Source organism: Gallinula chloropus, assembly GCF_964237585.1.
Source record: "Gallinula chloropus genome assembly, chromosome: 25".
In the NCBI taxonomy this organism is placed as follows: domain Eukaryota; kingdom Metazoa; phylum Chordata; class Aves; order Gruiformes; family Rallidae; genus Gallinula; species Gallinula chloropus.
Window position 1 is genome coordinate 6,954,403 of NC_140110.1, and position 11,025 is coordinate 6,965,427.

The following is an 11,025-nucleotide window of genomic DNA, read 5'->3' on the forward strand; positions in this document are numbered from 1 at the left end:
CAGGCCAGCTAGGTCTTTGGGTCCTGGCTCCTTCGGTTTGGGAGCTGTTGCTGCAGATGGGCATGCTGGCCGGAGAGTGCTTCTCCGGCCGCGAACTGCAACCTTGCAGGTACCTCTCAGGTTGCCGGCCCAACTAAAGCCCCCAGACCCAAATGGAGAGGAGCTCCTTGGGGGCCCCCTGGGGGCCCTTCAGGCCAGCTAGGTCTTTGGGTCCTGGCTCCTTCGGTTTGGGAGCTATTGCTGCAGTTGTGCATGTTGGCCGGAGAGTGCTTCTCGGGCCGCGAACTGCAACCTTGCAGGAATCTCCCAGGTTCCATGCCCAACGAAAGCCCCCAGACGCAAATGGAGAGGGGCTGCTTGGGGGCCCCCTGGGGGCCCTTCAGGCCAGCTAGGTCTTTGGGTCCTGGCTCCTTCGCTTTGGGAGCTGTTGCTGCAGTTGGGCATGTAGGCCGGAGAGTGCTTCTCCGGCCGCGAACTGCAACCTTGCAGGTACCTCCCAGGTTCCCGGCCCAACTAAAGCCCCCAGACCCAAATGGAGTAAAGCTCCTTGGGGGCCCCATGGGGGCCCTTCAGGCCAGCTAGGTCTTTGGGTCCTGGCTCCTTCGGTTTGGGAGCTGTTGCTGCAGTTGGGCATGTTGGCCGGAGAGTGCTTCTCGGGCCGCGAACTGTAACCTTGCAGGTACCTCTCAGGTATACATGCCCAACGAAAGCCCCCAGACCCAAATGGAGAGGGGCTGCTTGGGGGCCCCCTGGGGGCCCTTCAGGCCAGCTAGGTCTTTGTGTCCTGGCTCATTCGGTTTGGGAGCTGTTGCTGCAGTTGGGTATGTTGGCCGGAGAGTGCTTCTCGGGCCTCGAACTGCAACCTTGCAGGAATCTCCCAGGTTCCCGGCCCAACAAAAGCCCCCAGACCGAAATGGAGAGGGGTTGCTTGGGGGCCCCGTGGGGGCCCTTCAGGCCAGCTAGGTCTTTGGGTCCTGGCTCCTTCGCTTTGGGAGCTGTTGCTGCAGTTGGGCATGTTGGCCGGAGAATGCTTCTCCCGCCGCGAACTTCAACCTTGCAGGTACCTCCCAGGTTCACGGCCCAACGAAAGCCCCCAGACCCAAATGGAGAGGAGCTCCTTGGGGCCCCCCTGGGGGCCCTTCAGGCCAGCTAGGTCTTTGGGTCCTGGCTCTTTCGCTTTGGGAGCTGTTGCTGGATATTGGGCATGTTGGCCGGAGAGTGCTTCTCGGTCCGCGAACTGCAACCTTGCTTGTATCTCCCAGGTTCTCAGCCTAAAGAAAGCCCCCAGACCCAAATTGAGAGAGGCAGCTTGGGGGCCCCCTGGGGGCCCTTCAGGCCAGCTAGGTCTTTGTGTCCTGGCTCCTTCGGTTTGGGAGCTGTTGCTGCAGTTGGGCACGTGGCCGGAGAGTGCTTCTCCGGCCGCGAACTGCAACCTTGCAGGAATCTCCCAGGTTCCCGGCCCAACAAAAGCCCCCAGACCCAAATTGAGAGGGGCTGCTTGGGGGCCCCCTGGGGGCCCTTCAGGCCAGCTAGGTCTTTGGGTCCTGGCTCCTTCGGTTTGGGAGCTGTTGCTGCAGTTGTGCATGTTGGCCGGAGAGTGCTTCTCGGGCCGCGAACTGCAACCTTGCATGAATCTCCCAGGTTCCCCGCCCAACGAAAGCCCTCAGACCCAAATGGAGAGGGGCTGCTTGGGGACCCCCTGGGGGCACTTCAGGCCAGCTAGGTCTTTGGGTCCTGGCTCCTTCGGTTTGGGAGCTGTTGCTGCAGTTGGGCATGTTGGCCGGAGAGTGCTTCTCGGGCCGCGAACTGTAACCTTGCAGGTACCTCTCAGGTATACATGCCCAACGAAAGCCCCCAGACCCAAATTGAGAGGGGCTACTTGGGGGCCCCCTGGGGGCCCTTCAGGCCAGCTAGGTCTTTGTGTCCTGGCTCCTTCGGTTTGGGAGCTGTTGCTGCAGTTGGGCATGTTGGCCGGAGAGTGCTTCTCGGGCCTCGAACTGCAACCTTGCAGGAATCTCCCAGGTTCCCGGCCCAACAAAAGCCCCCAGACCCAAATGGAGAGGGGCTGCTTGGGGGCCCCCTGGGGGCCCTTCAGGCCAGCTAGGTCTTTGGGTCCTGGCTCCTTCGCTTTGGGAGCTGTTGCTGCAGTTGGGCATGTTGGCCGGAGAGTGCTTCTCGGGCCGCGAACTGTAACCTTGCAGGTACCTCTCAGGTATACATGCCCAACGAAAGCCTCCAGACCCAAATTGAGAGGGGCTGCTTGGGGGCCCCCTGGGGGCCCTTCAGGCCAGCTAGGTCTTTGGGTCCTGGCTCCTTCGGTTTGGGAGCTGTTGCTGCAGTTGGGCATGTTGGCCGGAGAGTGCTTCTCGGGCCGCGAACTGCAACCTTGCATAAATCTCCCAGGTTCCCCGCCCAACGAAAGCCCCCAGACGCAAATGGAGAGGGGCTGCTTGGGGACCCCCTGGGGGCCCTTCAGGCCAGCTAGGTCTTTGGGTCCTGGCTCCTTCGGTTTGGGAGCTGTTGCTGCAGTTGGGCATGTTGGCCGGAGAGTGCTTCTCGGGCCTCGAACTGCAACCTTGCAGGAATCTCCCAGGTTCCTGGCCCAACAAAAGCCCCCAGACCCAAATGGAGAGGGGCTGCTTGGGGGCCCCCTGGGGGCCCTTCAGGCCAGCTAGGTCTTTGGGTCCTGGCTCCTTCGCTTTGGGAGCTGTTGCTGCAGTTGGGCATGTTGGCCGGAGAGTGCTTCTCGGGCCGCGAACTGCAACCTTGCAGGTACCTCCCAGGTTCCATGCCCAACTAAAGCCCCCAGACCCAAATGGAGAGGAGCTCCTTGGGGGCCCCCTGGGGGCCCTTCAGGCCAGCTAGGTCTTTGGGTCCTGGCTCCTTCGGTTTGGGAGCTGTTGCTGCAGTTGGGCATGTTGGCCGGAGACTGCTTCTCGGGCCGCGAACTGCAACCTTGCAGGAATCTCCCAGGTTCCGGGCCCAACGAAAGCCCCCAGACCCAAATGGAGAGGGGCTGCTTGGGGGCCCATGGGGGCCCTTCAGGCCAGCTAGGTCTTTGGGTCCTGGCTCCTTCGCTTTGGGAGCTGTTGCTGCAGTTGGGCATGTTGGCCGGAGAGTGCTTCTCGGGCCCCGAACTGTAACCTTGCAGGTACCTCTCAGGTATACATGCCCAACGAAAGCCCCCAGACCCAAATGGAGAGGGGCTGCTTGGGGGCCCCCTGGGGGCCCTTCAGGCCAGCTAGGTCTTTGTGTCCTGGCTCCTTTGCTTTGGGAGCTGTTGCTGCAGTTGGGCATGTTGGCCGGAGAGTGCTTCTCGGGCCGCGAACTGTAACCTTGCTGGTACCTCTCAGGTATACATGCCCAACGAAAGCCCCCAGACCCAAATTGAGAGGGGCTACTTGGGGGCCCCCTGGGGGCCCTTCAGGCCAGCTAGGTCTTTGGGTCCTGGCTCCTTCGCTTTGGGAGCTGTTGCTGCAGTTGGGCATGTTGGCCGGAGAGTGCTTCTCGGGCCTCGAACTGCAACCTTGCAGGAATCTCCCAGGTTCCCGGCCCAACTAAAGCCCCCAGACCCAAATGGAGAGGGGCTACTTGGGGGCCCCCTGGGGGCCCTTCAGGCCAGCTAGGTCTTTGGGTCCTGGCTCATTCGGTTTGGGAGCTGTTGCTGCAGTTGTGCATGTTTGCCGGAGAGTGCTTCTCGGGCCGCGAACTGCAACCTTGCAGGAACCTCCCAGGTTCCCGGCCCAACGAAAGCCCCCAGACCCAAATGGAGAGGGGCTGCTTGGGGGCCCCCTGGGGGCCCTTCAGGCCAGCTAGGTCTTTGGGTCCTGGCTCCTTCGCTTTGGGAGCTGTTGCTGCAGTTGGGCATGTTGGCCGGAGAGTGCTTCTCCGGCCGCGAACTGCAACCTTGCAGGAATCTCCCAGGTTCCCGGCCCAACTAAAGCCCCCAGACCCAAATTGAGAGGGGCTGCTTGGGGGCCCCCTGGGGGCCCTTCAGGCCAGCTAGGTCTTTGGGTCCTGGCTCCTTCGGTTTGGGAGCTGTTGCTGCAGTTGGGCATGTTGGCCGGAGAGTGCTTCTCGGGCCGCGAACTGCAACCTTGCATGAATCTCCCAGGTTCCCCGCCCAACGAAAGCCCCCAGACCCAAATGGAGAGGGGCTGCTTGGGGGACCCCTGGGGGCCCTTCAGGCCAGCTAGGTCTTTGGGTCCTGGCTCCTTCGGTTTGGGAGCTGTTGCTGCTGTTGGGCATGTTGGCCGGAGAGTGCTTCTCGGGCCGCGAACTGTAACCTTGCAGGTACCTCTCAGGTATACATGCCCAACGAAAGCCCCCAGACGCAAATGGAGAGGGGCTGCTTGGGGGCCCCCTGGGGGCCCTTCAGGCCAGCTAGGTCTTTGTGTCCTGGCTCCTTCGGTTTGGGAGCTGTTGCTGCAGTTGGGCATGTTGGCCGGAGAGTGCTTCTCCGTCCTCGAACTGCAACCTTGCAGGAATCTCCCAGGGTCCCGGCCCAACAAAAGCCCCCAGACCCAAATTGAGAGGGGTTGCTTGGGGGCCCCCTGGGGGCACTTCAGGCCAGCTAGGTCTTTGGGTCCTGGCTCCTTCGCTTTGGGAGCTGTTGCTGCAGTTGGGCATGTTGGCCGGAGAGTGCTTCTCGGGCCGCGAACTGCAACCTTGCAGGTACCTCCCAGGTTCCCGGCCCAACGAAAGCCCCCAGACCCAAATTGAGAGGGGCTGCTTGGGGGCCCCCTGGGGGCCCTTCAGGCCAGCTAGGTCTTTGGGTCCTGGCTCATTCGCTTTGGGAGCTGTTGCTGCAGTTGGGCATGTTGGCCGGAGAATGCTTCTCCGGCCGCGAACTGCAACCTTGCAGGTACCTCCCAGGTTCCCGGCCCAACGAAAGCACCCGACCCAAATGGAGAGGAGCTCCTTGGGGCCCCCCTGGGGGCCCTTCAGGCCAGCTAGGTCTTTGGGTCCTGGCTCCTTCGCTTTGGGAGCTGTTGCTGCAGTTGGGCATGTTGGCCGGAGAATGCTTCTCCGGCCGCGAACTGCAACCTTGCAGGTACCTCCCAGGTTCCCGGCCCAACGAAAGCCCCCAGACCCAAATGGAGAGGGGCTGCTTGGGGGCCCCCTGGGGGCCCTTCAGGCCAGCTAGGTCTTTGGGTCCTGGCTCCTTCGCTTTGAGAGCTGTTGCTGCAGTTGGGCATGTTGGCCGGAGAGTGCTTCTCGGGCCGCGAACTTCAACCTTGCAGGAATCTCCCAGGTTCCATGCCCAACGAAAGCCCCCAGACGCAAATGGAGAGGGGCTGCTTGGGGGCCCCCTGGGGGCCCTTCAGGCCAGCTAGGTCTTTGGGTCCTGGCTCCTTCGCTTTGGGAGCTGTTGCTGCAGTTGGGCATGTTGGCCGGAGAGTGCTTCTCCGGCCGCGAACTGCAACCTTGCAGGTAGCTCCCAGGTTCCCGGCCCAACTAAAGCCCCCAGACCCAAATGGAGTAAAGCTCCTTGGGGGCCCCCTGGGGGCCCTTCAGGCCAGCTAGGTCTTTGGGTCCTGGCTCCTTCGGTTTGGGAGCTGTTGCTGCAGTTGGGCATGTTGGCCGGAGAGTGCTTCTCGGGCCGCGAACTGTAACCTTGCAGGTACCTCTCAGGTATACATGCCCAACGAAAGCCCCCAGACCCAAATGGAGAGGGGCTGCTTGGGGGCCCCCTGGGGGCCCTTCAGGCCAGCTAGGTCTTTGTGTCCTGGCTCATTCGGTTTGGGAGCTGTTGCTGCAGTTGGGTATGTTGGCCGGAGAGTGCTTCTCGGGCCTGGAACTGCAACCTTGCAGGAATCTCCCAGGTTCCCCGCCCAACGAAAGCCCCCAGACGCAAATGGAGAGGGGCTGCTTGGGGACCCCCTGGGGGCACTTCAGGCCAGCTAGGTCTTTGGGTCCTGGCTCCTTCGCTTTGGGAGCTGTTGCTGCAGTTGGGCATGTTGGCCGGAGAGTGCTTCTCCGGCCGCGAACTGCAACCTTGCAGGTAGCTCCCAGGTTCCCGGCCCAACTAAAGCCCCCAGACCCAAATGGAGTAAAGCTCCTTGGGGGCCCCATGGGGGCCCTTCAGGCCAGCTAGGTCTTTGGGTCCTGGCTCCTTCGGTTTGGGAGCTGTTGCTGCAGTTGGGCATGTTGGCCGGAGAGTGCTTCTCGGGCCGCGAACTGTAACCTTGCAGGTACCTCTCAGGTATACATGCCCAACGAAAGCCCCCAGACCCAAATTGAGAGGGGCTGCTTGGGGGCCCCCTGGGGGCCCTTCAGGCCAGCTAGGTCTTTGTGTCCTGGCTCCTTCGGTTTGGGAGCTGTTGCTGCAGTTGGGCATGTTGGCCGGAGAGTGCTTCTCGGGCCGCGAACTGCAACCTTGCATGAATCTCCCAGGTTCCCCGCCCAACGAAAGCCCCCAGACGCAAATGGAGAGGGGCTGCTTGGGGACCCCCTGGGGGCACTTCAGGCCAGCTAGGTCTTTGGGTCCTGGCTCCTTCGGTTTGGGAGCTGTTGCTGCAGTTGGGCATGTTGGCCGGAGAGTGCTTCTCGGGCCGCGAACTGCAACCTTGCAGGAATCTCGCAGGTTCCCGGCCCAACAAAAGCCCCCAGACCCAAATGGAGAGGGGCTGCTTGGGGGCCCCCTGGGGGCCCTTCAGGCCAGCTAGGTCTTTGGGTCCTGGCTCCTTCGCTTTGGGAGCTGTTGCTGCAGTTGGGCATGTTGGCCGGAGAGTGCTTCTCCGGCCGCGAACTGCAACCTTGCAGGTACCTCCCAGGTTCCCGGCCCAACTAAAGCCCCCAGACCCAAATGGAGAGGAGCTCCTTGGGGGCCCCCTGGGGGCCCTTCAGGCCAGCTAGGTCTTTGGGTCCTGGCTCCTTCGGTTTGGGAGCTGTTGCTGCAGTTGGGCATGTTGGCCGGAGACTGCTTCTCGGGACGCGAACTGCAACCTTGCAGGAATCTCCCAGGTTCCGGGCCCAACGAAAGCCCCCAGACCCAAATGGAGAGGGGCTGCTTGGGGGCCCATGGGGGCCCTTCAGGCCAGCTAGGTCTTTGGGTCCTGGCTCCTTCGCTTTGGGAGCTGTTGCTGCAGTTGGGCATGTTGGCCGGAGAGTGCTTCTCGGGCCCCGAACTGTAACCTTGCAGGTACCTCTCAGGTATACATGCCCAACGAAAGCCCCCAGACCCAAATGGAGAGGGGCTGCTTGGGGGCCCCCTGGGGGCCCTTCAGGCCAGCTAGGTCTTTGTGTCCTGGCTCATTCGGTTTGGGAGCTGTTGCTGCAGTTGGGCATGTTGGCCGGAGAGTGCTTCTCGGGCCTCGAACTGCAACCTTGCAGGTACCTCCCAGGTTCCCGGCCCAACAAAAGCCCCCAGACCGAAATGGAGAGGAGCTCCTTGGGGGCCCCATGGGGGCCCTTCAGGCCAGCTAGGTCTTTGGGTCCTGGCTCCTTCGCTTTGGGAGCTGTTGCTGGATATTGTGCATGTTGGCCGGAGAGTGCTTCTCGGTCCGCGAACTGCAACCTTGCTTGTATCTCCCAGGTTCTCAGCCTAAAGAAAGCCCCCAGACCCAAATTGAGAGGGGCTGCTTGGGGGCCCCCTGGGGGCCCTTCAGGCCAGCTAGGTCTTTGGGTCCTGGCTCCTTCGGTTTGGGAGCTGTTGCTGCAGTTGGGCACGTGGCCGGAGAGTGCTTCTCCGGCCGCGAACTGCAACCTTGCAGGAATCTCCCAGGTTCCCGGCCCAACGAAAGCCCCCAGACCCAAATTGAGAGGGGCTGCTTGGGGGCCCCCTGGGGGCCCTTCAGGCCAGCTAGGTCTTTGGGTCCTGGCTCCTTCGCTTTGGGAGTTGTTGCTGCAGTTGGGCATGTTGGCCGGAGAGTGCTTCTCGGGCCGCAAACTGCAACCTTGCATGAATCTCCCAGGTTCCTCGCCCAACGAAAGCCCCCAGACCCAAATGGAGAGGGGCTGCTTGGGGACCCCCTGGGGGCACTTCAGGCCAGCTAGGTCTTTGGGTCCTGGCTCCTTTGCTTTGGGAGCTGTTGCTGCAGTTGGGCATGTTGGCCGGAGAGTGCTTCTCGGGCCGCGAACTGTAACCTTGCAGGTACCTCTCAGGTATACATGCCCAACGAAAGCCCCCAGACCCAAATTGAGAGGGGCTACTTGGGGGACCCCTGGGGGCCCTTCAGGCCAGCTAGGTCTTTGGGTCCTGGCTCCTTCGCTTTGGGAGCTGTTGCTGCAGTTGGGCATGTTGGCCGGAGAGTGCTTCTCGGGCCTCGAACTGCAACCTTGCAGGAATCTCCCAGGTTCCCGGCCCAACTAAAGCCCCCAGACCCAAATGGAGAGGGGCTGCTTGGGGGCCCCCTGGGGGCCCTTCAGGCCAGCTAGGTCTTTGGGTCCTGGCTCCTTCGCTTTGGGAGCTGTTGCTGACGTTGGGCATGTTGGCCGGAGAGTGCTTCTCGGGCCGCGAACTGCAACCTTGCAGGTACCTCCCAGGTTCCCGGCCCAACGAAAACCCCCAGAACCAAATGGAGAGGGGCTGCTTGGGGGCCCCCTGGGGGCCCTTCAGGCCAGCTAGGTCTTTGGGTCCTGGCTCCTTCGCTTTGGGAGCTGTTGCTGCAGTTGGGCATGTTGGCCGGAGAGTGCATCTCGGGCCGCCAACTGCAACCTTGCATGAATCTCCCAGGTTCCCGGCCCAACTAAAGCCCCCAGACCCAAATGGAGTGGAGCTCCTTGGGGGCCCCCTGGGGGCCCTTCAGGCCAGCTAGGTCTTTGGGTCCTGGCTCCTTCGCTTTGGGAGCTGTTGCTGCAGTTGTGCATGTTGGCCGGAGAGTGCTTCTCGGGCCGCGAACTGTAACCTTGCAGCTACCTCTCAGGTATACATGCCCAACGAAAGCCCCCAGACGCAAATGGAGAGGGGCTGCTTGGGGACCCCCTGGGGGCCCTTCAGGCCAGCTAGGTCTTTGGGTCCTGGCTCCTTCGGTTTGGGAGCTGTTGCTGGATATTGGGCATGTTGGCCGGAGAGTGCTTCTCGGGCCGCGAACTGCAACCTTGCAGGAATCTCCCAGGTTCCATGCCCAACGAAAGCCCCCAGACGCAAATGGAGAGGGGCTGCTTGGGGGCCCCCTGGGGGCCCTTCAGGCCAGCTAGGTCTTTGGGTCCTGGCTCCTTCGCTTTGGGAGCTGTTGCTGCAGTTGGGCATGTTGGCCGGAGAGTGCTTCTCCGGCCGCGAACTGCAACCTTGCAGGTACCTCCCAGGTTCCCGGCCCAACTAAAGCCCCCAGACCCAAATGGAGTGGAGCTCCTTGGGGGCCCCATGGGGGCCCTTCAGGCCAGCTAGGTCTTTGGGTCCTGGCTCCTTCGGTTTGGGAGCTGTTGCTGCAGTTGGGCATGTTGGCCGGAGAGTGCTTCTCGGGCCGTGAACTGTAACCTTGCAGGTACCTATCAGGTATACATGCCCAACGAAAGCCCCCAGACCCAAATGGAGAGGGGCTGCTTGGGGGCCCCCTGGGGGCCCTTCAGGCCAGCTAGGTCTTTGTGTCCTGGCTCCTTCGGTTTGGGAGCTGTTGCTGCAGTTGGGCATGTTGGCCGGAGAGTGCTTCTCGGGCCTCGAACTGCAACCTTGCAGGAATCTCCCAGGTTCCCGGCCCAACAAAAGCCCCCAGACCGAAATGGAGAGGGGTTGCTTGGGGGCCCCGTGGGGGCCCTTCAGGCCAGCTAGGTCTTTGGGTCCTGGCTCCTTCGCTTTGGGAGCTGTTGCTGCAGTTGGGCATGTTGGCCGGAGAATGCTTCTCCCGCCGCGAACTTCAACCTTGCAGGTACCTCCCAGGTTCACGGCCCAACGAAAGCCCCCAGACCCAAATGGAGAGGAGCTCCTTGGGGCCCCCCTGGGGGCCCTTCAGGCCAGCTAGGTCTTTGGGTCCTGGCTCCTTCGCTTTGGGAGCTGTTGCTGGATATTGGGCATGTTGGCCGGAGAGTGCTTCTCGGTCCGCGAACTGCAACCTTGCTTGTATCTCCCAGGTTCTCAGCCTAAAGAAAGCCCCCAGACCCAAATTGAGAGGGGCTGCTTGTGGGCCCCCTGGGGGCCCTTCAGGCCAGCTAGGTCTTTGGGTCCTGGCTCCTTCGGTTTGGGAGCTGTTGCTGCAGTTGGGCACGTGGCCGGAGAGTGCTTCTCCGGCCGCGAACTGCAACCTTGCAGGAATCTCCCAGGTTCCCGGCCCAACAACAGCCCCCAGACCCAAATGGAGAGGGGCTGCTTGGGGGCCCCCTGGGGGCCCTTCAGGCCAGCTAGGTCTTTGTGTCCTGGCTCCTTCGGTTTGGGAGCTGTTGCTGCAGTTGGACATGTTGGCCGGAGAGTGCTTCTCGGGCCGCGAACTGCAACCTTGCAGGATTCTCCCAGGTTCCCGGCCCAACGAAAGCCCCCAGACCCAAATTGAGAGGGGCTGCTTGGGGGCCCCCTGGGGGCCCTTCAGGCCAGCTAGGTCTTTGGGTCCTGGCTCCTTCGCTTTGGGAGCTGTTACTGCAGTTGGGCATGTTGGCCGGAGAGTGCTTCTCGGGCCGCCAACTGCAACCTTGCAGGTACCTCCCAGGTTCCCGGCCCAACAAAAGCCCCCAGACCCAAATTGAGAGGGGCTCCTTGGGGGCCCCCTGGGGGCCCTTCAGGCCAGCTAGGTCTTTGGGTCCTGGCTCCTTCGGTTTGGGAGCTGTTGCTGCAGTTGGGCATGTTGGCCGGAGAGTGCTTCTCGGGCCTCGAACTGCAACCTTGCAGGAATCTCCCAGGTTCCCGGCCCAACAAAAGCCCCCAGACCCAAATGGAGAGGGGCTGCTTGGGGGCCCCCTGGGTGCCCTTCAGGCCAGCTAGGTCTTTGGGTCCTGGCTCCTTCGGTTTGGGAGCTGTTGCTGCAGTTGGGCATGTTGGCCGGAGAGTGCTTCTCCGGCCGCGAACTGCAACCTTGCAGGTACCTCCCAGGTTCCCGGCCCAACTAAAGCCCCCAGACCCAAATGGAGAGGAGCTCCTTGGGGGCCCCCTGGGGG